A 27,430-nucleotide genomic window follows, 5' to 3' on the forward strand; every position below is an offset into this window, starting at 1 on the left:
TGGAGGGCCGTGGTATTTGGAGGGTCCGTATGTCAGGAAGAGGGCGTCCCCCTTTTACCCGCACGCGGTCGTGTCCAGCCTCGTTCTGCTGTTTCACTTTGATGCCAGGGTTTAAGTTTGCTTGTCAGGCCGCTTTGTCGTCGTTGGGGGGTGGTGGTGAAAGAATGCCACAGCGCTTCTGAAAACCCCGCACCCTGGTCCCCCTCTGGTACGGGGTGTGAAGGCTGCTGGGAAAGGTCCTGGGGTGTTTGCTGGGCTGCCGTTTGGAGCAGCGACCTGGCGGAGCTGAGCGTCAGTAGGATTAAGGGAGACGGCCGTCTTCACGGGGAACCGGCAGCTGCCGTCTGCCCTTGAGAGCAGCACCGAGGTCTCCATTGATTCCGGGGAATTTTTAAAGAGCTGTGCTTCTCACCAGTGGACGTCTGCTGTCCTTGATGCCGTAGCTGTCTTGAGTATAATGGCTGCTTTGGGTCACTCTGTGCTTGGCATGTCTGGGGTTAACTTCTAGGGTGCCATGCTTCACCCGGTGAGGTCTCAGAGGTTCATGGGTCCTTTCCCACGTTCGGCGCCACCCCGTGTGCTGGGGGGGGTGGGGAGTGCTCTCGATGAACCTAGCCAAACTTTGGACTGGGATGAAAATGTGCAACCCTGGATTTCAGGCTTAATTCTGTTCGGGGAGCCATATGGGTGGGTCCTCCTCCCCCCACCCTGGGGTCTTCTGGGTAAGGGATTCCATGGCTGTTGACATGTGTTCCCCTCCCAAGCCTCATTGTGGGTCCTTATTAAGCCAGTTAAGACTCTGCATTGGGTGGCCAGACTGGGCATGCTGTCCAGATCATATAGCTCAGACCCATAAATGTGCCAGCTCTGTACCTCCGTGGTTTGCTGTTGGTGCCTTAATAGCTGTTCCCTTTCATTATGACTCTGTTTCTTCTCACTTTCTCTGCTCCCTGATGTTTTCTGCAGCCTCTGTGGCCGGGGGGGATTGCGGGGGGGGTGGGGGGGGTGGTTGCATGTCAAAGGTCAGGGAAGGAAATATGCTGTTTATGTTCTCCTTCCGTGGATTCAAGGGTTTTTCTGCCCTTTCTTTCCTACATTGAATGGTTCTCTGTCCGGCACGAGGCGGCTGAGTGTCAGTATCCTCTCGGGATATTCCGAGGAGTCGAATCCAGGAAATTCGAGGAGCACATTAGAACTGCACTAGTTGGAGGTGCAGTTGGCACTTCTCCTCTTCTGCAGAGTGTAGGTGTGTCGGTTGCAGTCAGTGTCCCCTACGGCCCCCTCCTCCGTGATGGCCGTCTTTTGGGTGTCCGGATCCCGGCATTAATCACTGGCAGTCGCTGTTCATCCACACTCTTCTCCACATGCTTGTGGGGTTTGATGAGCACTGGGTTGATTTGAAGCTGATGGGTCTGATTTCTCTCTCAGTCCCCCCCCGCTGTAATCACTCTATAATTATACCATTTTATCTGTAGCATGAATTGTGACATTGGCCTGTGACCAGGAAAAACCCCCTTCGTGTTTTACATTTTTTTTCCCCCAGTGAAGCTTGTGGGGAATGTGAGGAAATGGGTCCTGGTGGGGTCCTGAACCCTTCTAGAGCCTTTCGCGGAGCCCTCTGACAAGCAGAGCCGCCCCCTCAGCCATGTCAGTTAGTGCATCAGCCACCGGGACCCCAGATACCTGCCCCGGCATCTCCATGGTAACCATAGACGGAGCCGAGGCGGAAATGCAGGTGCAGCTCGAAAGAAGGTGTATCAGTAGTGGGGGGGGGGCTGTCGGTGTGGTGCACGCAGGCTGATTTGACACCCTCCAATTACCATGCCCTCCCCAATAAATAAATAAGTCTGTTGTTGCGCGAAGCTTCTGACAGAGCTAAGAATCACCACAGTGCAAGTGTTTCGGGGTGGGGGGTGTGTTTTTTTTATTTTTTGTGAGGCCTGAGTTAGCGTCTGCCGTTTTGCTGCCACTGCGGCTTTCATCGCATGGGCCCCGTGGGGCAGATAGGCAACAGCAGTTAGGCTTGACTTTCCCCTACAAAGCGCTGAGTACAATGACAGCCAATTTGTGTTCTAACCTCAGGGATCGGCGCCATGCCTGCAGGCCTGCTCTTAAAGGCACGGCGCTCCAAAAAAATTAAATAAATAAATACCCCGCAGTCGCCCAGCATCGTGAAGGCGCTCGCACGTACGGGCGTGTGGCAGACATGCGCATGCAAGGCGCTTGTCTGCATGGGCCATGAGAGGGGAAGGGAGCGACCGAGTGAGATGGAGGAGACCCTCACGCCATGTCAGTGCTGTTGCCCGCGGTGATCGCAGCCCTGTAAAGGGAGATTTGCATAATTACACACCACCGATGTTCATCTTTAACCAGTAAAGTAGGGGGCTGTGTTTCTGCAATCGCTTCTGTGTCTTGTGTTCCTGCAGTCTGCGGGTGTCTGCTACCATTGGCTTTATTTGCGGGTCTGTATGAGGCGGATGGAGGTGTGGGGTGTCTCAGAAAGCCGCCGTATGTTGGAACTGGACTGTCTGCCTCTCACAACATTGATTAAATGTTGGAGGAAGGTTTCTTCAACTGCTGCATGAGCGATTTGTCCAGCTTGCAGCCCTGTGTGTTTGTGTGTGTGTGCGGTGTGTTTGTGTGTCTGTGTATGTATCTGTCTCAGTGTTGCAAGGGGCGTCAGCAGAGAAATATCATTCCTGCGAGCCGATTGCTGGCTTATATTCTCAAATGCTGGCTAATTTTGTTGATTAGCATTGAGATTATTTTTTTGTTTTCTTCTGGATTTGAATGAGCGGAGAGAAAATGTCCTTTTTCATTACAATTGTTGTGTTCTGCTCTTCCAGAAATAATTGGAAAGCACATATTCGGTACGGGGGTGGTGGGGGGAATCAAATGTTGTTCTAATCTAATTTCCTGGTGAACAATAGTCCAGGGACTGAGGTAAATTCATAAAAGTGGCTTAATGCGATGAACTTTAATGAGGTAATTTGTGATACGCTGGATGCATCGCTCAGCGGTCCTGCACTACTTTAAATGTACGAGGGATGACGTTTCTAGGAGCTTAAGTTGATGAGGCAAAGACTTATGGGTGTGTATGTGTCTGTGTGTGTGTGTGTGTGTGTAAAAGATCTGATTTTTCATCAACGCATCGGCTCGTGAAGTTTCTCTTGTGTGTGTTGTGTCTCCAGGCCATTGGGCCGGAATGCATCTCCCAAGCCCAGTGCACAGGATTGGGTACCATGGCATCAAGACTGGCACCCTTCATGAAACGCCCCTAGCGGCTTGTGATTGGCCGCGATCTCTCCGTAGACCTAGACTTAGCGACTCTGTCTCTTCGCCCTCCTCTCATTTATTATAAGCCGTCCTCAGGCCTAATTAATGCTTTGGCTCATGACTTGATTTATGCTGTGTTGAGTTTCCCCCAATTTCCCTGTTGTTGGCGACGTTCCCTTTTATTTTCTCCATATTCCCGCCGCTCTGTCGGCCGTGGTCTGGCACAGGGGCAGATTAACTGCGTCGGCTTCGCGGAAGACACTCCTGTCACTGAGTGAATGCGGAAATCTATGTTTTCATTAAAGGGTCAGTGTTCATGTTGGCTGTGTAGTATGGATGCCCTAGGAGTCAAGGGTCAAGGAACCATCACGATGTAGATGAGGGACATGGCCTGGTGGGGGCGGAAGAGTCAGAGAGCAGTATTTAGAGCATGTTACAACTTGGGGCAGAATGAGGTAATGATATAGTGGTGCTGCTTGCCACATAAATGAGTTTTTTCCTCCCCTTCTATGCCAGAGAGACTGTCGTGCTGCTTGGGAAACCTGTTTCAAAAGAAGTAAGAAAAAAAAAAACCAAAAACGGCATGCAGGGTGACAAGCAGGACCGGGGGGGGGTGTCTTCATGGCTCGAGTGACACCTGCTTCCGTGTGACAAAGCAAGTAGGGCTCTTGTCCTGTCAGTGGCTATTTGTCAGGTGACAGTAGTGGGGTGGGGGGCAGTCTCATAAGAAGCAAACCCTTGGGGATCAACTTGCACGTCCACCTGGGGCGGGTCGGCTCCACTGGAAGCTGACTGAACCCACCGCACCTTTCCGGGCTGATACCCCAGACTCGGCATCAATTTTCCATGTGCTTGCTATTTACGAGCGCTCAGTTTGCAGAAGATTGATTAAAAAAATATATATATATATTTATATAGAGACACACACACACACACACACAAGACTTGCATGTTACATGTCTTCTTAAATAGAACCTTAAGACGGTTTCCTTTATTTAATTTCTGCCAGCTGATGTGTAGTGCCGTCTTTTCTGGGATGTGTTTAAGGATAATTGTGAATTCTGAAGACGGAACCCGGGTGGATGTGGGCGGCAGTAGGAATGGCACTGGGATGAGAGCGGAGCTGCGACCTTTAATCCCGTTGATTGCTGTTGATTTTTGCCTGCTGTTGCATCATTCCTCTAATGCATCATCTTCCTCGGCAAGCCGAACGGACTTGGGGGAGGGGGTTCCCAATGATTGACAGGGGCTTCTCAGTCTTGATTTATTAAACAAAAGGGGGCGTCTGGAGACCGGCAGAGGTCGGACTGAAGACTGCTGTGTTATTTTTAAAGATAATGAAAGTGGTAAGCGGTTCCATTGGGATGGGCTGGTGTACGGCCCCAGCCGCTGGCACAGTCTCTGTGGGTCGGGTAGAAGGACCCCCCCCCCCCCCCCAATGGGCTGGTGTCCTAATTAGCACTTTCTTTAATATGTTGTTTCACACCATGCTCACAAAACCGTCTCCTGTTAATTAAGTGTACACGGTTATGGGATTATGCCCCTCGTTCTTCCCAAACAAGGCCTGTAAGGGTACCCCCCCATGCCCACGTTTAGTATTTAAATGGGAGGAGAGAGACAGGCACATGGAGGTATGAGGTAGGCGCTACTGCAGCTCAAGGGAAATCTACTTGCGCAAAAATGTTCTGAGGGTAGAAAGCAAAATGATTGGTTCAGAGAGATAACCAATTAGGTTACATTGGTGGGTCCAAAGAACTAGTGGAGGCAGGACTGAGATGTCTCTTGTAGTAGCTTGGACACACCTCCTCTACAGTTTTATTGGTTATCTCTCTGAGCCAATCATTTTTCCTTCTGCCCTCAGAACATTTTCATCAAAGTAAAACTCCCATGAACACTATGGCGCAGTCTGTTAACCGCAATGCATCATGGTGAAGAACCACAAAGGTAGGGCAGCAGCTAGCCTGTGCCTGAGCTTAATTTTAAAATTGGGTTGCTTGCCTCCTTTTAAGTTTGTTGTCTCTTAAGTTGCAGATCTTGGTTTTTGTCTCCTTTATACTTCGTTTCACTACAGAGCTAAATGTCAAATGTCTCCCTAAGGACACACGTTAACCTGCACGTTAAAAGGAGTTTCAGTCGTGACTTAGGGAATCTGCCAATCAGTCATGGTTGAACAACATTTCAGTTAAACCATCGTCCCATGCTTGTGTGCATTTACCAAAAAAATATTTGGAAGAATCTCCAAAGAATCTCTTCACCTACAGCACCTGAACCTCACAGATCTTATGGTGAAATGATTCCGACCTGTGAAGGGGCGTTATCGTCTCGAGTCTCCAGGCTCCCGTTTCGGTGCCTGTGTTTGCCAAGGCCCCATCGATTACAGATCGCTGCGGGACAAAACGCTGCACTCTGAGAAATCCAACTCCAAGATGTTTTCGGTCCCAACACTACTTCTTTCCGCTTTCGGGGGGGACCAAGTGTCTGCTGGCAGTAATTATGACGGGCGATTTGGCTTCACGTCTGACTAAATCCACCCTTGCCCCCTTTGCCTGATGGAGGGGGTTGGGGTAGGGGGTCATTGCTTCATTTTCCCTTTGACTTCCTGAAGCCAGCTTCTTAACAGTACGTCTCCACAATAGGCTGGTTATGTGGGAACCCCACCCCAAACAGACACAGCAAGACAATGGGGCTGGGGGTGCAGTCTCGACACATAGGGATTGAGTACCTACACTGAAGTTTAGGACACTTCAGCATAGTCAAGATTAACACCAAGAACTCTCGTGTCTTGGTCTCATAAAGGAGCATTCGGTTAAGAGGCAGGGTTCTCATTTTGCTGTAGATGAGTGTTAAAAAGTGCTTTTGACAGCAGCCTATGTGGTAGAGTGTGTATAAATCCCCTCTTCTTTGTGAAAGCTCAAAAAGACTCTGGCAAGATGTTGCACAATTACTGTCACAGCATGGTGTTGGGTATTGGAGGCGAGCTCTATATCGTCACTACTAAACCAGGCCTTTGTGCTGTGACAGACTCGCTGGATCCGTCCTGTACCCGCTAGCCGCGTCCGCTCGCCCGCCATCTGTGGCGTTGGTCTCGGTGTTGCTCGTGCACGGAGAGCCGTCGGGACCCCTAGATATCCCGGCGTTCGGCGAAGCCCCACGGCTCTGAGGGGTCATGGCGGTGGCTGACCAGACTGACGGGCAAATGGCAGCGGTACTGTGCTAATCGCAATTAGCAGAGCTGTGTGTCTGCCCCGAGAGATTGCGTTCGACAATGAGGAGGAGTCGGAGGGGTTCCTGCTAGGCCATCTGCGAGGGCGGCGTCCAGCAACCCCCCCCCCCCCACACCACTGTCAGCCTGTATCTGTGCTCCGTGATTACGACGTCCATTTGTACCCCGGGGTCTTTGAGATTTCTGGTGTGTCTGCTATGAGCATGCAGACAGACGGTTTTACCAGTTTTTGTGTGGGTGGGTGGGGGGTTAACGCCTTTGAGGCTGGGGGGCCTTAGCGCATTATGGACCAGAACGAGACATATAAGCCACCTTCACAAAGAACTGGGTTTTGCTGATCCCAGGAATGACTCTCAGATTTATTTGGGAGGCCTCTGAGGACTGTTCCACATCCTCCAGCCCCCCTGGGGTGTAAAACAGAGTGTGGCCAGTTTGTCACGGTATGTTAAATTGTTTTTCAACTTAATTCAACTTCAGAAAACTTTTCCATCAGGTGACATGGAAGAATCTTCTAGAAAGTGCTGTCCTCTACACGAACTAATGGTCAGCTGGAAGAGAGAGAAACACTCATTTTGTTCATTCTGCAGTCTGCCTGGTGCTAATGAAATGGCTTTTGTTTCTCCTCAGGAAGTTTAAAATAATAATAAAAAAAACCGCTTAGAAAGAGGAGATGAGAAAAGAGCGGCAAGCTGGATGGATTCTCCGTTCTGGCTTTTTGGTGTAATTAACAGGAGATTAATACATAGCCTTCTGAAGGTGTTTTCTGTCTATTTAAGATTCACTATTGGCACGATTTTGCCAAGTTTGGCATTTCTTGAAGGAAAAACCCATCTTGCTATAAAGTTACTGGAGGCCAGATGATATTTTAAGACTATCTTGAGGTGTTAATTAAACCATTTTTTAAAAAGAAGTTGTATATCAAATATGGCCAAGTGAAACTTTCGTGTTCAGATCTTCCTTCTGTCTGTCAGAGCTGGCTGGCTTGGGCCGCTGGTAGCTGGTTTTTAATTAGCTAATTGGGGATTTTTTTTTTTCCTTAACGCGTTGGGTGTAGTATTACGGATTTTCCCATCCACATAAAAGGAAGTGTGTCTGTTTTTGTGAAGAGCTGGGAACAGGAAGAGAGGAAAATGGTGTGGTGACCAGTTATGCGTCCTTGTATTGATTACGGACACTGTATATCAGTTCATAAACACGTATGACAGAGGTGACCCATTTCCGCAGTGTGAGGTTTTTATCGGGATGTTCCTGGCCATCTTTGCGCCGCACTCCTGTCTCTGCTACAGATCTTCGTTTTCAGCTGCAGCCCCCAAATGATGGAAAGCATAGCAGTAATGTAGAGCGTTTGGCTTTCTTTGTATTCCAACTCAACCCACATTACCCTTCCTTCCCTCAGTGAGTGTCGCCCAGATGGTCTGGACCACATGCAGTGCCCCCCACCCCCCAAAGTATGGAGGTCCCGCACCCATGGTCCGGATGTGGTGGCTTCATTTGGGTTTGGTTTTCATTTTATTCCGACCGCGAAGCATGTGACGACCGCCAAGCCGTGGGTCTGGCATACGTCGGTTGGGCACCCTGGGGGTGGTAGCACAGCTGATGGGCCCTGAACTGAGGGGTTTCAAGGCCAGTAACCGAGGGCCGGACTCTGTGGTTTAAACTCCAACACTATCCATCTCGTATAAATGGGTTTTTGAACGAGCAATACGTCAAACAGCCAGTGCTGTAAATCACCCTGTCTTACTGGTAAATAGGCCACCGGCTAAGTAAATTAAGTATGTAAGCAGGCTCCTGGATTGGGTGGGGCTTCAGGAAGAAGGAGGGGTTTGTGAGGTGGAGACCCTGCCGAGGAGGCGGGTCTGAGGACAGGCGGGGGGATTGGGCGAGCCCCCCTGGACACCTGCGCTTCATTCCCCATCACCTCATGGTCTCTGGGGGGGGGGGGGGGGGGGGTGGGGGGGGTGGATATGAGACATGGGAAATGAGCTGCACTGACTGGGAGGAGTAATTAGCATTTCATAGCATGATTTTTTCTAGTTTGAATTTTATCTTTAATTCACTTTGTAAACTGAATTATAACTTAAGGTCCGTTTTTCTCCCTTATTCATCAGTATTAAAGGTTTAACGCTGCCACACTCAACATTAAATATTACGCTACACAAAGGTGCCTGATAACGTTTATTTAAGCTCAGCGTTTGCATTTATTGCCCCTTTAAATTGCTGACACTGCGTTGAATGGCACTCGATTCGCATTCACCCGAGCAGAACTGGAGGCGGCCGTGTCGTCCAGGCGACGGACTCGCGGTGCATTGTCCCGCCCGTGTATCTGATGAAGCTGCGGCTCTTGTGCCGGTCGCCATCAGGGCCTCGTAGTTGCGTCCGTGCCACTCAGATGTGCGAGATTTGTGGGTAATTTTTGGATTTGAATTCGGAGAGTGTGCAGAGAAACAGGAGACAATGGGGAATGAAGTAAAGCGACTGTGACAATGGGAATAAGGAGACCTGATGCTGAAGGACAAGGCTGTTAACTCGATGTCAGGACTCCTGGGAGAGAGGGTCAAACGTTTATACAGTCCAGTTAGAGGTTTTCCACATGAGTCCGACTCCATGGAAAGGGCAGGATTGTGTCCAGCGCTGTTAGGGACACAGGAGTCTCGTGGAGACAGTGACGCACTTCATCGGCCGCATGAAGTGCTGTTATGGCAGCGATGCTGGTCCTTTGGTCTAGGCCAGCTGACAAAATGGTCTCCTTTAAAAGAGGCTCCTTTGCGGAGACCTTTGCCCCCGGGTGTTTGGCTTCCTGTTTTCACCATGAGCCTTTAGTTCTTGGCTCAGAAAAAAAAGTCAAAGTCCTGTGAAATCACAGGAAATCAAGTAATCCTTGGGTCCACCCGTGTGTAATCTGAGCTCTGCTCTCTGTGAGTAGTGTCAGTGCGGGAGTTAGCGATTCTGCTTGCGTGCGCGCTCAGAAGTTTGGTAGGCCTGGAGCGGAATAAACCCAACTTTCAGTCGGAAGCCTAGGCTTGTTTTTCTGTCAGAGTTGTAGTTCCATCACTGCAGTCATCTCTACTATTTCCCATCAATGCAAGGACAGGCAGATGAGAATGTGCATGTGATCGAGGTGCAAGGCGCCATCTTGCAAACCTGGCCTTAATGATCAAAATATGTCAGTTCAATATTTACATTTTAATAGTAATAAGATAATTGAACTGAAAACAGTTGTTATAGCTCAGGTGGCCCAGAGACCATTTCACGGTTAATTTCTGACTGTCATCATCATCCTCATAGTTTTATTTATTCCATCTGTCATAAAAGCCAGGCAGAATTAACCCCCACCCCACACCCCAGTCTCTCACTGTTGTGTCTTGGGAGATTAAGTATCATCTGCGGATTGAGAATGTTTGTCAGCGGTGCCCTTTCCATCATTTATCAGCTAAGTACAGAACGAGTCAGGAGAAGAACGTATGGCGATTAAGCAAGAAATCTCATGAGTATCTTTTACTGAGCAAACAGACTCGTTGGAAACCTTTTAAAGTTTGAATGCCGTTGTTTTGACATGGAGTTAAGGATCCAAAGTTTTCCCACTTATACAGTGAAATTCTTACTTGTGCTTTAACCTTCGGACTCTTAATATCAGAAGTACGGAGAGAGAGAGAGAATACAGTAGACATTAAGTACGGCGCAGCTCTGTATGATGTGCAACGTCACCAGATTAGGTAAGACAGCGTGCTGAGTGACTGCCGCAGTAGCTGGATTATGTGACGGTACAGCAGTATTAGTGCTAAAGCGTAATATATAAATCAGTGTCTGCTGAAGCCTTATGACCTTTGGATAAAAACTGTCCCTGAATCTTGATGTCTGGGTGTTTATGGTCTTGAACTGCTTGACAGGGAGGAGGAGAGCGAAAAGTCCCTAGAGTCCTGTAAGATGTGATCTGTTTTTCCTGTGGAGTAAATGTCTTTCGGTCTGTAGCAGTCCTTTAAAACAAACACATAAATAAAAACCGTATAAAGCGCTTCCCAAATGAGTGACGGAGGAGCTCGTCCCACACAAATCAGCAAGTCTCCTCGCCTGGGACGACATTCCTGACCTTCTGCGGCTCGTCGTGTGTCCCCAGAAGAGGCCGAGAGCTCGGGTCAGACGCAGAGAGCTGTGATGGACTGGCGGGGGGTGGTGGCTGTGTTGTGGTGACCAGCCTGGTACAACTCCACCGTGCAGTCAGAGGGGAGTTGGGGGTGGGGGGGGTCCATCAATCAGCCTGGCCCCTCTGTCATCATATCTACTTATATTGGGCTGTGTTTCTGTTGTTGTTTGGTAAAGTGTCTCAGCTGTCGTCTTTGGGTGAGATTAATTAAAGACCATGTGTTTACATCTCATTGCTGTCCAGCTGGTTGTCTGTACAAAATGAAATCAAATGTAGTTAATTTTGGAATGTTGTTCTGGTCTTTTTGCAAAGTTCCCCTCCTTTCTATCACACCCATTTCCTTTTTTACTTCTTAAAAGGAGCATCGATTTAGTGTGTTACACCCAAAGACATCCTTGCACCCACGATGTGGCATTCTGTTGGGGGGGACATCTCTTTCCTGTTGGAACAAACCACCCTTTATGGGTTATAAACAAGGTCCCATATGAAATGAGCCCCCACCTCCCAGCCCCCCCCCTCCCCATTCGAGCCCCCTGTAATCACGCTGAGCTACGTTCCTACCCGGCCCCATCAGAATAGCTCAAATGGGGACAGTTAAAATGAGCTTTTCTGCATGTTTGCTAGGTCAGTATTTAAAGTTTTTTAAGTTTCCCTGTTGGGTCACAAAAGGGTAAAAAAAAAAAAACAACGGTTTGCAGATGCAGCCCTGACCCTCGGGATGACATTTTGTCACTGTTTGTATTGAAATGCAGCTGCTTTTCCTACTACTTCTCAGGTTTTTCAGGAGATCGTCTTTGTGTGGGCCTTCTGCCATTCGCATTACTCAGCTCCACTGTTTAAGTGCAAGCACCCCCCTTCCACCCTCTTTGGAAAGCCCTACTCTGTTTATGTTGTGACTAATCAGGGTTTTGAATTGGTGGGGGGAACAGAATGAGCCTCCTTAAAATACGCCTGCCTCCCCGTTAGACTCTAAAGCTGAATGTCGGTGGTCAGCCTGCAGTGCCAGCTGCCTTGTTTGCTCTTACGTGCTAAGAGGTCACCGGCTGTTACGCCCCTAGTGGCCAGTGTGTAGTCCACAGTTATTGGACGCAGCCATTCGGGTGGCAGCGTGTTGAGCCAATGGGCCTCAGTTACTAAAGCTTGAGTTTGTAAATTTGGGAATTATTCCACCAGAGAAATGTCACATTTTATTGTGGCTCAGCGGTGGCTGATGTTAGTGGATGTGCCAGGAGAAGTTGTTTTAAAGAAGCTGCACATCTGATTCAGCTAAATGCTGGCAAACTCGCCGCTCGCTGCGGGTGCCGAGATGGATTGGAACATGGGTTGGACTCAGAGTGTGGCGTTTCAGCTGTGTCACCATGTCTTGTAGAGTTTGTGGTGCTTTGTCCTTGTTCTGCTGTGTTCTGAGGGGGTGTGTGAACGTTGCTCACCCTGAATTACTAATGGTGTTGCGTGCAGTTTGGGGGGGGGGGGTATGTTCGGCCTTTGCATAGCTCGGTGGCAGACTGCGGAGACAGCAGGGGAACCCCTGACAGAGAACCAGTGGGTATGATTCCTCCATGTGAAGTTTTGTTTTATTCCACAAGTTCCCCGTAATCTACCAGTGACTTTATCTATGTGGAACTGGAGCGGGAAGTATTTTTAAACGGCTGCCCCGCTTTCCTTTCTCGTGGCCTTTGCGGAAAAACAGCCCTCGGTCTCCTTGTGACCGCTGCTTTATTTACTCAAAGCCCCAGGAAGTTTTACCTGAAAGGTTTGTTTACTTAAATCCTTGAAGTCGCTAGGAGGGAATCCCTAATCGCTACTCGTGTAGCTCCATGGCCTCCTTGGCGGCTGGCCCCCTGAGCCCTTGGAGCCTCACCCTCTCCTCGGGGGTCAGTCCAGCGGCCCTCTGGCTCTGCAGTTCAGCCGAGACGGTTTCTGTTAGCCTCACAATCAGGCCAGGTTCTTTTCGCCTGTTAAGTTTAAGCAGAGAGTTCAACCCCCCCCCCCCCCCCCCCACTGCTTTTTTTATCTGTGATGTATGCCAGACAGGCCCCTTAATTGTTAACTAAAATAAGCAGTCACACTGATCAGTTTTATATCATCGGTGATTTAATGCCATTTTCAGAAGCTTTGAATGTAAGGTTACTGTGAATATGTTAGCTAAATGTTAAATATTCTTTTTCTTTATGTAACTTTCTTTTAATTTGTTTTTTTTTCTTTACGAGGGGAGATGCATTTTGCAAAAGGGCATATGGGCACAGCGAAGGGAAAATGAAATAAATGTCAAACTGAAGCGGTCGGGTTCAGATTACTCCTCCTCGCGGAATCGGCAGACACTCGCTGCACTGCTGCAGCGACAAATGAAATGTTCTTTCCTCGCCGGCCCATTCAGGTGTGTTTAAGGTTATTCCCAGACGTCGCCCTGCCAGGACTAATGCCAAGGGATCTTTCATTGCCGCAGACCCCCCCCCCCCCACCACCACAAAGTAACGCGTATCCTTTTACAGCCTGGGGTGTCCTGCTCCCGGTTGGACAGGTCCTCCTTGGGCGACATCATGCATGTTTCTACATTTATTTATCAGGCACTTTTATTGAAAGTGATGTAATTTATTATTATTTTTATTTTTAATAAAGTGAGTGGGGTTAGACGATCCCTGGAGCTGTCGGGGGTTAAAGGCCCTGCCCAAGGGACTAAGGGGAACATCATACTGCCAGCCATGGGATTTGACCTGACGACCTTCCGATCATAGCCGTGCCGTCATAACCCACCAGTTAGTAGGCTGGCTTTATCTCGGTTGGTTTGTCTCTGTCTCTGTCTGTCTCTCTCTCTGATTCTGTCTGTCTGTCTCTCTCTCTGATTCTGTCTGTCTGTCTCCGCCTGTCTGTCACACAGACCTTAAATACCTCACCTGCGGTTCTCACACACAAAGCCAGCCGGATTCAAGGATTAGGGTGACTGGGTCACAGATGTTTCTTTTGTGTGTCTTCCTGGCTGAGCCCCACCCACCAGAAATGCACACCCTCCCTCCCATTAATCCCTCAGCACGGTGACTCTCTTCTTATCCCCCCCCCATGTGCTCACAAGTAGATCATGTGCTTCGTTCTCACCTACCGACGGGAACGAAGGAGTGGGCTTCGGCGACGTACAGTGGGCGGGGCCACCACGGTGCATTTTTATGCTGGGTGGGGTTGAAAGAAATGGGACAAGTGTACCAGGTGGTGTTAGCTCATGGATTACGACATCACTTCCTGAATGCCCCCCCCCCCTCCGTCTGGATTGGCTTTCGCCATCGCTGTGCTTTCTGCTGTCTGATTGTGCTAAAAATTTAATTAAAGAGCTCATAAAGCAAGGAGGCATTTTATTAATGCCTCGTTATATTCCTGGAGCCCTGGGGAGGAGGTGAGAGAGAGACGAGCATTACAAAGAGTATCTCCTGGCAGCGGAGGTCTTGTGGTTTCAGTTACTGACAAGGCAGTGGTCGGGTTACCACTAAGAGCAAATTGAAATTAATGCGAGGGCTTCGCTCTGCCCCTTGATTGATTAGATATACGTGTAACTGTATATGGTCTCGTCTTACTTTGTAAATGAAGTGGCTGAGGCTCGGCTCAGACGCTGGCTTATCGCTCGGGCTAATCGGGCGAGACACCCCCCACCCCCTCCCCCTCCCCCGGGGGTGAGTCCTGAGCCGCCTCGGGTCGACTGTCTGCTCACAGACTCCTGGAAGGACACTGTCAGATGGGCTGGGACTCAGATGACTTTGGCAGCGCCGGTCCAGAAATTAGGCTGCTACCCCTCAGTGTCAGGGACCGTCTGTCTGTTTGTTTGTTTGGTCATTTGTTTGTTCCGTTACTGGTCATCAGGTTTGTGATTACAGGTCATTCATATTATATGTTTGTTCTGACAGTGAGACCCTATTGTTTCTGCCGCTTCAGTTGTGGACCTTGGTCCGTTTCGGACCAGGCCACTTGGTCTGCGGTCCAGTGGGATTGGACTCGATCTACAGTACAGTTACAGAATGCTTCTCCACCCCTTCCGAGTCCTGGGCATGCTGTAAGCAGGCCTCTCTCAGACCTCTGCGCCTGTGTTCAGGTGCTGCACCCTGTGATTGCTGTGCATTTGGCTTTTGTCAGCAGGCTGGGAAAGGGTGAGTCGCGTTCAGTGCGTAAAGTGGTGGGGGTGGGGGGGCGGGCAGGAATGTGGCATTGTTTAATTACGTACGGCTTCCTTTAAATAGCAATTTGAGGCATCGGAGCATCTGTAATCAGCCTTGCCGTCCCAGCGGAGGGTCCTTATCACTCTTTTTTGTAATTAGAGAGCTGCATGCCACATCCAGACTGATGGTTTAACTTTGCTCGCAGCAGCCCACGCAGTCCTCAGACGCAGCCGGAAGGGTCAGATCAGACACATACACCCCACCCGCCTGCCCCAGGCCTCCCTCTGCAGTGAGACCCCCCTTGAAATGTCAGCATTACCCGATCGGGCTGCTGTCCTCAGGCAGCTCCCGTTGGTTTACATCCGGCTACTGAAATACATGATGGCAGTTAAGTAGGGGTTAGTCTCCAGCTAAATGATTATGTGTAATTAAGCTAGTGTAGTATGGTATATTAATCAGTCCCCAGTGATCAAACAATTTTTAAAATGGAATTAATTCACTGGACATTGATTTCTTTATGAACATTTTATGTGAAATTGCGTCCTTCCCATTCAGATACAATCAGCTGGAGAAGCTAATGATCCAGTTTGCCTGGACTCCCTCGTCCTGTCTCTTTATTTATTTTGTTCCATCGCTGTGCTAACTAGTGACCTACTTAATCCCCTTGTCAGACTTGAGCTATTGAGGATCCTTTTGGATTCCCCCCACCCCCCCGCTGGGCACCCCCAGTCTGCTTTTCCATGGCCCACGTGGAGATACCGAGGAATTCTGAGTGATTAATCAAGCTGTCTGGGCCTGGGACACTTACTCCTTCCCTGCTCCCCCTCGGAATAAATCTCGACTGAAGAGCAGGCTGCTTAAAGTGGGTGAGCCTCGGCTCTTACCGGGTGGGGGGGGGTGGGAGAGACGCGTACTGAGGGCTCCCACCCCCCTGATCATAGTGTCTGGACAGGGAGGGACTGTTCCCTCCTCATACACTTTATCATGAGCCAGGAGACGGCCAATGTCTGCACACGGTGACGTCACCCTCCTGCCCCTGGGATTTAATCCTGCGACCTCCTGATGTCAGACGCAGGGTCCTGACCCCCTGAGCCGCATACCCCCACCACTGAGAGCGGCGTGTCTTTCCCTTATGTCTGTGTCCCTGTACCGTGTCTACTTTTTTTTTTCTTCAGTTCCCTGTGATTGTGAGTAACGATTAATGCAGGTCACTCACTGGGAATTGTGGGTAACGGCTAACTGTGCTGTGATGCATGGACCAGGGTGGGCGGGGGACAACATGAAGTCGCTCATTTTATGATGTACAAGAATGAATCTAGTTCTCTGTGGTGTGTGTGTGTGTGTGTGTGTGTGTGTGTGTGTGTGTGTGTGTGTGTGTTTTTTTTACCAGGGGTAAACATGACAAGCGGAGCAAGAAAATGAATGAGCTTCTGAGGTGATTTCCCTGCAAATGGAAGCTGTGCGTCTGCCTGTCGTGTCCTCAGCATGTCTCGTTAACGCGGGCAGCGGCCTCCTAAGGATTAAGTGTCCGCTGTTCTGGCCGTCCGGGTGCCTGTTACCCGCTTCCCCAGTCCTGCGCTCCTCAGCCATGCAGCACTTGTTAGACAAATTCAGTGAGGGGGGGGCTGAGGATGGCATCATTTCAGGAGCGCCTGAGCTAGAGCTGGACAGCTGGAGATGCAGCAGTGGAAGCGCGGGACGGTTTTTTGGAGACGGACTCATGCTTGGGCTCACCATCCAGGCAGAATGGGCTTCCCATATCCCACACGAGCTGCAGCCGCTGCCCAGCAAAGACACTCCGCAGGGACAGATGCCGGGGAAATTCTGTACCAATGCACGAGTGAGAAGTAACCAATGCAGCAAAGATCCGGCCCGCAAGGACTGCAATCCTGGGAATGGGATACTGCGAGCTCCCCTTCTGTTCCTAGTCTGCCTGGTTCTCTCAGTGCGAACTGCATGTCCAATTAGTGTGCAATGCAGAGGTATCCCTTGTCCAATCAGGATACAGGACGGTAACCCTGGTAACTTCTGAGCCAGTGCCGCTTGTATTCCTCTTTCTGTCTAACCTGTTTAAGGTTACTGTCTACAGGGGGTTGGACAGCTAGCTGGGCCCTGTCCCCAAACTGGTTTTTCCCTCCTAAAATTATCTTTAGCCCCCCCACCCGTAAAGCTCTTACAGGGCACTCAAGTTGGGGAAAGGTTCTGTATGGGGTAAGTTTGTTATGGCCCCCGTTGACAGGAAGCCAGGATGCAGTTTAATTTCCCCACTAATCAGTGGCACAGTAGCCTTAGGGGGCAGAGGGTCGGGGTGGGGGTGGGGGTCCTCTGGGTGTGTGCTGTTACTCTGCGCTTTGTCTGCGCACGTGTGTGTGAGAGACGGCATATGTGAGAATCCACTCCCCTCCCCGCGGTGTAATTTCTGAATGAAACTAATGTTAAGATGAGGAGATAATGCTTTGCTTAACTACCCAGAAAAGCTGGTATTAAGCAAATGCAATGTTGTAAGACACTGTTTACTAGATTCTTTATCTTTTTAAGGAGCTTGGCTGCAGTGTTTGATTTGCCTTGCCTTGATATTTATTTATTTTCTTTGTCATCTGTCTGTCTGTCTGCCTGCCTGCCCGCCTGCCTGTCTGTTTTTGTTTGGTAGTATAACATCCTTCTCAAAACATTTGTCCAGAAGAACAGCAAACGGATGTAAAGTAGAGCCATCGCTGTGGAGGGGAGCAGTTTGTTTAGTTTGTTTGGCGTGGGGGTTGGTTCTGCGTGCTTCCCTACCTCGGCTGGCCCCGCAGATGAGATTTACACAGGCTGTGGAGTCTCGTCACTGGAGGGCGGATTTCAGAGTCTCCGGAATCGCGTCTGGCGGCAGCGTGTGGATTTATGGCGGGGGGGGGGGGGGGCACATGTGAGACAAGGCGCGGGAGCAGGGACGAGGGAGGTACTGCGGACACCTGGGCTTTCGTATTTTTTTTTATACCGGACAGAGCTTGGGTGGGATGAGTTCTTACCCACGGAAGGACCTGCCCGAGTTGAGCTGCAGGGACGGGCGGTGTCGGGCGCCGCTCTCTGCGGGACCCGCCCGCGCCACTCACGAGAGAAACCGTCTCGCGAAACGCTGCCAAATATCTTACTCGGGTTACCTGCAAGTTTTGGCGCAGCTCTATTCCCGCGCGCCTCCAGTGTCTCGTGTTTGTTTATGGCTGCGTGTGGGGGTATCTGCATGGGCACTTGTTATGCTGAACGACGCGGGCTGCCGTGATCCTGCACATGGGAGGGAGTCTGTGCGGTAGCAGGACGCTGCCCCCCCCCCACTGCCGGCTTCTTCTGCTTCTCAGTCGGTGCCCAAGCTGCGTCTGTGTGGCACCTTTAATTAGCACGGCATTTTTTCTCCTTTTGCTTCATCTTATCTAGATTAGCCTTTATATACACTATTATAGCTATCGACCGTGCGCGTTTGAGGTATGTCCCCTGTCAGGCAGCAAGTGTGCCCCGCGTCAGCTACCTGGAAGGTGCATGCGTAATTCTCTGGGATGGCTTTTTTTTATTTATATTAAGTGCTCTCCAAAATTGTAAGAAAGTACTCTGTCAGGCAAATCAGTGTCAATATAATTTATTAGCCATCCAATACGTTCAGTTTAGGCAGAGCGGGAGAGGTTGAAAACTGCCTGAAAGAGGAGAGTGCTACACGGTGTAATAAAAAGGTGTTTGCCGAGAACGCGCAGATTACGCCCTGTAATGTTGATGGATAGTTTTAATTTGTCTCACCGGTCCGGGCTGCAGCTGTGCCGCATGCGGGTCTACGGATCATTCCTGCTCCCTCTGCTGGTCAGGCCGGTAATTGCGGCCTCCTCATCTAACTAATCACCATCTGATTAATTGTTTCCGAAATGCTTTAGTCACAGAATGATACTACAGGGGGACAAATTAATTTCTGTGGTTTTGTTTAAGAAATGCCGTCCTTGCATGGTGGCGGCTGCATGGTATGGGCTGAGGTGTGGTCTCTGTGGGTCTGAGAGGGGATATGACGAATATTATTAATGTCGTCTAATTTCAGTCCCTGACCTTTCTGTGCTGTGGTACTCCTCCCCTCACCATATTGTGGAGATCTGGCCCCTTTTCCATCACAGCCCTTTTCCATAGAAATGGTCAGCAAAGCGGCGTCGACTCTTTGCTCAGTCATGATGACGACCATAATAATACCACTGAAAATTAAATAATGGGTAATGGCCTAAAAGAGCGGCTCATCATGGCATTCGAGACCGAGTTCATCCAGCAGTCGCCCACCCCCACTCCCAACCACACCCTCTGGAAGCAGCTGGACTCCCCAGACATTCCGGTGGTGTGCGGGCCGGGTGTGAGACCTGCAGCTGCTCCTGGCCCCCGAACTCAGCAGGCTCAGGTCATAACCGCCTAGCCCCCCCACTCCCCAAGTCACGATCGCTCCCTCCTTTCGTCGATGCCATTAAAATCACAGGTGCTTGGCCATAGATGTTTATGCTTTTGACCTTTGCCACAAAATGCAGGGGGATGTTAATAAAATTTTAATTGATTCTGAGGTGCTGTGAGTAATGTATTGCTAACTTCAGCATAAATTATGCATGATATACACACACACATGCACATGGCCCCAGTGCTGCTCCGGGTCCCTGGGAGAGTGCAGCATGGAGGAAGCACACCTGACCTGTGTGCTGTCGGGTATCATGTTCTGTGAACTGGACTCCCCCCATCCCCCCCATCAGCCACGGGGGGGCTGGCACACAGCATCCAGAATCTCTGTTAAACTGCTACCTAAGATGAGGTCTTGGCATCGCCGTGATAATTTCAGTCTTAGTGCAAAAGCACCAGCAGAGCAGGTCCCTGAAATGTTAAGGGTTCCTCAGGGTGGGGGGGGGGGGGGGTGCGTGTGAAGGAACGTGTAGTGTTTGGCGATTGGGGGTGGGGGGTGCCAGTGGTCGCAATGGGTTAAGGTATCCGGACCGAGAAGGCCGGGTGTTTTTCGGAGATAAGTCCTCCGCCTTTGAAGTATGGTGTCTCCAGCGTAAACCTCGCTCTCAGCACCTCCGTGAGACGCGCGGGAATTAATCACCTTGCCGGGCCGATAAGGGTGCGGAGTAACAACACCAAAAAAAGTAAGGAGCAAAAAATAAAAAGCCATCGGCAGTGGGCAGAATTTATCACCTGCTCAATGGGGGACTCTTGTCCCGTCACATTGAAGCCCCCAGCTCCCGCTTTTCACACACTCCCCCCCCCCCATCTGCTCTTGTATAATTTATAATTTTTTTGCTGCGGTCGTCGAGCATAGCCGTGCCTGGTTACCGCGCCGTTTGCCTGTACACGTGCCTTGCACGCTCAGCCGGGCCCTAAGGCGTGCCGAGCCTCCGACAACCGTCTTTTGTCAGCGCTGAAATAACAAGGCTATTGTTGGGCCGTTTGGGCGCAGCGCTGAATTTAAATAGCTGCTTCAGCGCTTGGAATATTATCAGCCACGTGCACTTTTGGCCCTCTGGTTATTCAGTTGCTCCCCCACCCCAGTCGTCTCACCGGAAGCATTTGCAGCTAAAAGATGGCGGGAGGTGTTGGTGGCCAGCCCTTCTCGCCTTACAGTGTTGATGGTACTGATCTCACCCTAGTTGGCATGGGTTGCTGTGTCACACCTTAGTCTGGACGCTGACTCATACGCTTTCTTTGGCCAGCACCATAGGTCCCAGTGAGAATGGTGCGGGCTTTCACCTGCGCGTGTCAATTCACAGCGGAGCCCCTGTGATAACATAAGGTTTAGCGTCTCTGGGCCCCCAAACACATGTGCCGGTGCAGCTGTGTCACGCAAAGAGCCAAGTCTGCCCCTAGACTGCCTTTTGGAGTGCCCCCCCCTCCCCCCTCCTCCCGGGCACCTGCTGAAGCGTTCTGACCCCGGGAGGCCAGGAGGAAGAAATGCGAGCGAGACACGTTAAAATGCGCATGTGATTGCCAGACCGGGGGGGGGCTGGGGATAGTGGGGGTGCGCTGACAGTGGGCGTTTGTTATGAGGGCCGCAGACTTCCACGAAGGCCACGTCTAATCGCCATCTGAAGCTACCAGCATCGCCGGCTTCAGAGACGCCAGTGATAGTCGTAGGAGCGAAAGATGCCGCTTGAAACCGGATTTACGGCAGAGCAACGTGTGTTGGCTGTGGACTTCATTAGTGCGATTATCGCAGATAAAACTGGAAGATTCTCGTGTAAATCACTAATGTTACTGCCTTCAGATAAAGCTTCAGTATTTGTCATTTATGTTTCCAAGTCATTTGGGGCTGGGGGGGGGGGGGGGGGGTACAAATCTCTGCCAAAATGGACTTCTCTGTTGAAGATCTCATTGTTATTGCAAAGTGTATCTTCTGACTTTATGATGGAGAAGCATTCCTATCACACACATGAACTTTCTGTCATATCTTGTGTAATAGTTCTATCATCTCTCCTTAGACTTATATGGCATATTGCAGGGGAGGCGAATCTGATCCGTGGAGATCTGGTGTGGGTTAGGGTTTCTGGTATGAGCTGCTGGGATTAGCTCCTAAGATGTTAAAACCTTTTGTTTGCCTGAATGTCCAGGCTGAAGCCAGAAGTGATTGGTGGTGCTTGTTAGGGGGCGGAAGTGTCACCTCTCTGCCGGCTCGTTGTCCTAATAAGCGTAGCCGCGCTGTGCGGCCTACATTCCATAACCGCGTCGGCCATGTCCCTCGGGGGGGGGGGTGGGTGGTGCTCCCGCATGCTGTCCTATCCTACGGAAGCTCTCGGGGACACAGGTGACCGGTCTCCCCGCCTCATTGCCTCTCCCACCAGCCAAAACTAGGAATGTCATTTTTTTTTGACATAGTTGACTTAGACACCGCATGCATCATATGGGGAGATGGGGTGGGTGGGGGGGGGGGCAACTAAATAAACAAAAGTAGCTAAAGGTTTTTTCGTTTTATGAAGAGGCGATCAATAGCGGCTCCCTGTTTCTCCGGCTGCTGTTGAAGGCCTTGCGCTTTGGACGCCATGACTCAGTCTGGCTGCTTTGATTTTGCCCTCGGTATAAGGTCACGGTAAATGTCCTGTAAATGTCCTGCTGCCTCAGCTTCACAAAACATTCAGTACTGAGCCTTGTCAAAGAATATAGATCTCAACGATGTGCATGGCTCACGCTCGGCAAGCATAGAATAGCTCGGCTGGTCAACAAGAGGAAGGTAGATTTTAATTTTTTAAACTCCCAAGAGCTTGCTGGTATTTCGACAAGGGCTGAATCTCTCGCTTCTCTGAAGTGGAGTTTCGGATGAAACTGTAGGTGAGAAAAAGCTAATACCTGCTGTGTCCCTCCTGCTGGGAGAAGAAGGAGAAGAGGAGGGTTCTGGGTATTAGCATGACCTTTCGGTCAGCTATGTCTTCTGTGTGATGGTTCTCATCGCTTTACGTCGGTCTCCACAAGACTCTGAAGCCTGTGCGTTTGGCTGCACTGCTGATTATTTTGTGACCATTGTTCACTGTGGTTTTCCAAGGTAAGAGTAAGCATGTAACAGCAAGCAAACTCTTCTGCAGCGTCTTAGATATCAAATTGCCTTCGGTCGGTTGGGTTCATTTGTCTTTTTTTTTATGTATTTTTTTTCCCTTGAATATTGAACGAAGGTTCGCGTCTGACAGGTATGTTGAAGAGCGGGCAGAGGAGTGCACAGGGGTGGAAATCAGATTCGGTGCGGTACGAGCAGCATGAGGAAATACGGGATTTATTTATCTCCGCGGAGCTGGAGATTCAAAGATCTGTCAGATTTATCTGGTATCTGAAGCATTAAATGATTCCAAGCTCAAAATGGAAGCTGTTTGCACTCCACTGATATGAGTTGTGGAATCGGACTCAGTACCTGTGGTGTGAGAGATGGATTCCGGGCTCCCTGGAGAGGAAGCACCATCTCCCACCAACCCTAGCGCTAGAGGCAGGACCCGTGACTCCTGTCTACCTGGACATTTAGCATTATCCTCCTCCTCCTCACTGCTTGCTGAAACTATCCTCCGCTGATTATCCGCAGCTCCTAAAGTGATGTTCTTTTACCCTCGATGCTCTGTCGAATACCATGTTTATACTTCAAATCTCAAGCTGCTCCGTGTGTTGAAGGAGAGAGTGAATTGTGCGCGGAATCATAAAACCTTCCTCGTCTTTCATAGGAGAGAGAAAAGAAATGGAAGTGAACGAAAGAAGATGATGCCACTGATTGTTTGTGGTCAGCGGCCGATGCGTATAAAGGGGCCGGCACAGTCTGCTTTGATGGGGAGGCGGACAGTGGAGCTCCGACGGAGCTTGTGGTGAACTTCTGCTTATCCTTTGATGTCAGATACCATCTTCTGTTCGGCAGTTGATTTGTCTTATCTCCCACGCCACGCAGCCGCAACTCCAACTCGATCATCAAATAGTCTTACATGGTCTGTGGAACTTCTCTATTGCATTTCAACTTGTTTGGTTTCAAATTAAGTGAACGATTCTCAGCTGTGTCGGTGTTTGCGCTCGCTGGGAAGGAACCTGAATGATTTGAATTGGAAAAATGTTTAAAGGTGCTTTTGCGTTTTTCGGGGGATTAAAGCCTTAAATATCCCATTGTGGTTATTCACAGGACCTGTTACCTCGTGCTGGTTTTTGAATGCGTCGTCTTCCTTGTGCGCTGAAGGCCTCTTCCCAGGAATTGTTAATTTACCCTCCTGCGATTTTCGTTGCCATCTCGCCTTGGCCTGAGGTCTCGACAGTTGTGTATGTGGCAGAGGATAGATCTGTGCACAGAGCCAGAGTGGGGAGGGGGGCAGCCGTTGTGTGACAGGACTGCTTTGGCCCCTGTGGAGAAGGAGCTGGTGGCTGCCACGGATGGGCCTCTGGCCTCATTAATCATCCGTCCCGATTGTTCCAGCGCAGACGCGAATCTCCACTTCAATGGGTCGCACATCAAAGGAGCGGATCTGCTGTTTTCATTATGCATGGAGAGGCCTAGTTATGTCAAGTGCAAGGGGAGGTGCGCACTGTGGAAGCGGCAGGTCCGGGGGGAAGATGGTGGGGTGGGGGGGGTGTTGCTTGGGCGATTGGAAAATCCTTACCCATAAGCCCCTGCTAGGATTAAAGGGTTTCGGCACCGGCGTCGCAGGCAGCCCCCCCCCGACTCGGGGTGACGTCACGAGGGCCGCCTTGCTCACGTTCTGAAGTGTGTTCTGCTTCTCCATGGCCAAACGGATGCAGTCTGGAGGAGCCCCATCGGCCCCACATATTTATTAATGTCTGCCGTCGGCTTATCGCGCAGAAGGCCGCCAAGCCTAAATGCGGGACGCATCAGGCGTGACCTGCCCAGCCTGCTTGACGCATTCAGATGCTGTCAGTGGGCCGTCTTTGGGATCCTCCCTCTGGAAGGCCCAGATACGTCACGTCCTGTTGACCAGTGGGCCCCATTGTGGGGGTGGGCATTGTGGCATCATGGCAGGTGTTTAGTTTTTCCTGGGCTCTCAGGACGCCTGATTTAGTAATTACTTGGTTTGTGCTGTGCAGTACTCGCCACAGTTGCCTGAGTACTCGCCACAGTTGCCTGAGTACTCGCCACAGTTGCCTGAGTACTCGCCACAGTTGGCTCAGTACTCGCCACAGTTGGCTCAGTACCAGTTAAGCTGCTCCGGCTGTTTCTAGATTTTTCTGATGCTTCCCCTGCAGGGTTATGTGTGACCTGCAGATGGCCCCACTCCTCCGGAGCAGTCGGTGCTGGCCAGGGGGTAACAACAGTAACCTAGGAGGAGAGTCTTAGTATGAGTGGCCTTGGTAACCACTCATATCGCACGCATTATGGCTTGTTGACAAGGTGGTACGAGTTTGAAGCCGTTTAACGAGCCCCGTATGCTGCTGCCTCGGCTTTGGCATCGCCAATCGCCCCTTGTCGTGTCCACGGACTCTCCCATATCCCACTGCCAGCTATTGCTGCTCTGGGCTGGACTTCAGCAGCTCCGGGATGGAGCCTCGCAGAAATCGACCGATCCTCTCCGTCGGGCCCGAAGCTCGTTATTGCAGTTTGCCAAGTGACGCGCGTATAAATCAAACGTGCCCCTTCTGAAGTTAACGGATGGTAATTGCCGAGAGAAAAAGGTGAAGAGGAAGGGAGTGATATTGGACACGGCGCGTCCACAGCCCGGCCGTCTCATCGACCCGGCTCCCGCCATCGGCCGGCGTGTGCGTGAAATGTACGGGGGGGGTACAGACGAGGGGCATTGCTTCTGCGTTATCCCCGGCTCTGGCAGCCTAATTAAATTGGTTCATGTCTTGTCAGGAAAATACCCTGTTTGATTTAATTAGCCAAATGTTTCTATCCCCCTCTGAATAAATTGATTTTCAAGAACTGGGATTTGATTGGAGTTCATGGGCTCACCAGCAGCAACACATGAATCCAAAAGCAGGGACCTCTCATTTTCTATTAATTTTTAAAGTCTTATAATGCCCCCCCCGCCCCCGACTTATTTCTGTGTTTTTCCTGCTGATGTTGCCGCAGGCCTGGTTAGCTGGTTAGGTCTACCCAGCCTTCCCTGTCGGCTTGCTCCACATTCCTCTGTTTGTCTTGAACGTGCGATTCTGGTACCTGAGCGTCCGTCACCTGCGGTTACGGTCCATTTTCTGTCCCGCCTCTATTCCGCATGCCGGACCCCCTCCTGCACTGTGGAAGGACCCGCGAATGGGGACACCAGTGAGCAGCAGTCTAGACACTCCCTGCCCCCCTCCCTCTCTGTCTGATCTTTTCTTTGTTGACTCATCGGGCTCAGAGCCGAGGGGGGTTAATTATTGGTGGATCTCGGCAACATTGATGGCAGAACTTCTGTAGAAAAATACTCAGAGCTGGATTATTTATGTATGCATTATTTTCTTTTAAACATACGCGTACGATCTGGGAGGAGGGAGCGGATTCCCGCGGTGCCTCAGCCCGGCCGACATTCCGAGGGATCTGTGACAGGTTTGGACATGTCCTGGCGATGGGCACCTGTTCGTGTCGCTGTAGTGTGGTGTCTACTCCAGGGATACTGGTGGAGCAGCCCGGTCTGCTTGCCCGTGTCTCCGCACAGGAGCCGCCCATTGGGGAGTTGAATTTGCTTTGCGGCGGTCAGACTCGCAGGCTTTCATCTTCCGTCGTTGCCAGGCCCGGCACGCCGAACTGGGATCGGCTTCTTCCCGCTGAGCCGTGGGCTGCGAGCCAAGCAGCGGGCTGGCTGTGAGAGTAATCTTTAAACAGATCGCTGCCGTAACGTAGCGCGAGCGAGGAGGGCTGCAGCCAGCAGTTTAGAGTATGAAAACATTTCGGTAATTAGAACAGCAGATACTCCCCACGTTGGATCCCGTGCGGTTCAGGAGCAGAGAGAGGCCTTCGCCAGATGAGGGTTACTGACATCCCTAGTGGGATTCTCCCTTAATCTTTAATTATTTTAAGATCTGGAATCCTCCAATGAGCTGTAGTGTAGGTGTGTAAACATGTCAGCGCGTGAGGGCGTGAGACCTGTTCACTCCATGGTCCTTCACGGTCCCTCACGGTCCCTGGAGCCGGTGTGATGTCACTTCCTCGTCAGCCTCCTCTCCCTGACGTTCGTTAATAAGCCTTAAGAGTCCTACGCTGACCGTCCCTTTCTTCCCGCCGTCTCTGCTTCCATGTGTGCCTTTGGCTCGCATGTTTTAGTTCCTTCTCTTTCCATGCGACTGTCCCAATTGCAAAAGTGGGTCAGTGAGCCACGCCTCTGGGCTCCGTAGCTCCTGGAGTTTGCCCTTCCTGTTCCCTCTTGGAGGAATGTGGCCATCTGGATCCTTGAAACTCCCCCACCCCTTGGCATGCAGGAAGAAGGATGGACATTAATCACCTGTTGTGCATATGCTCTTAAACCCCAGTATACAGGTGTGTAGCTCAGACAGGAGAGGCCCTTATGCTTATTTCTGTGGGGCCCTGGGCTCTTGAGATTCCTGCGTTCTTCTCGAGCGGCAGCCCGCTGGGTCACGAGCGACTCGGCCTCCTGGCCAGCGTTTCCTTTGGTACTCCGTGGAGAGTGCACCGACCCATTCGCTCTGCCTAGAGACGTGTGAAAGGGGAACCACCTGACGTGAGAGGATTGTTACTTCATGTGCTGGATGCCCCTGGGTTGCGCCACGCTATTCCCTGTGCTTGGCGTTGGTAAGCGAGGGGGGTGGCTGGGTCCGTGAGCCCCTGCCTGGACGGGAGGGTTCCCTGGAGCTGCCCAGCTTGTAATGTGATGATTAACAGCCATCTCAAAGTGAAAACTACAGGATACCGGTTAGCCATCCATCTGCCTCGGCAAACATTATGAATACGATCCGTGGTCACCCTCACTGTGGAATTTGATGGTTATGCTTGCTTTGCTTAGTAATGGGAGTCGATTCTTCCTGACCTCCCAGCCTGCTTGTGACCGTACCGATCTCAGAATCTCGAGTTGTTTGCATCCTGATTTCCAGAGGACCTCTGCTTATGATTGGCTGTCTGAGTGCCTGGCCTCCTGGGCCAGGGTAGCGTCCGAGTTTGGTGCTGGATGGTTCTTTCTGGCCTCACTGGTTGCTGTGTTGCCCTCCATGTCGGAGGGGTTCTTGGGGATCTCGGTTTGGTGACTGCGCCAAGCCTGACCTCCTGCCCGT

At 50.7% G+C, this 27,430-nt stretch overlaps 1 protein-coding gene across 1 annotated transcript in view; it reads left to right on the forward strand.

Moving 5' to 3' along the window:
- Positions 1–27,430, forward strand: part of LOC125725484 (plexin-A1-like) — a 137,402-nt gene that overhangs the window by 47,372 nt on the left and 62,600 nt on the right.

Source organism: Brienomyrus brachyistius, unplaced genomic scaffold (assembly GCF_023856365.1).
Source record: "Brienomyrus brachyistius isolate T26 unplaced genomic scaffold, BBRACH_0.4 scaffold68, whole genome shotgun sequence".
NCBI classification, from domain to species: domain Eukaryota; kingdom Metazoa; phylum Chordata; class Actinopteri; order Osteoglossiformes; family Mormyridae; genus Brienomyrus; species Brienomyrus brachyistius.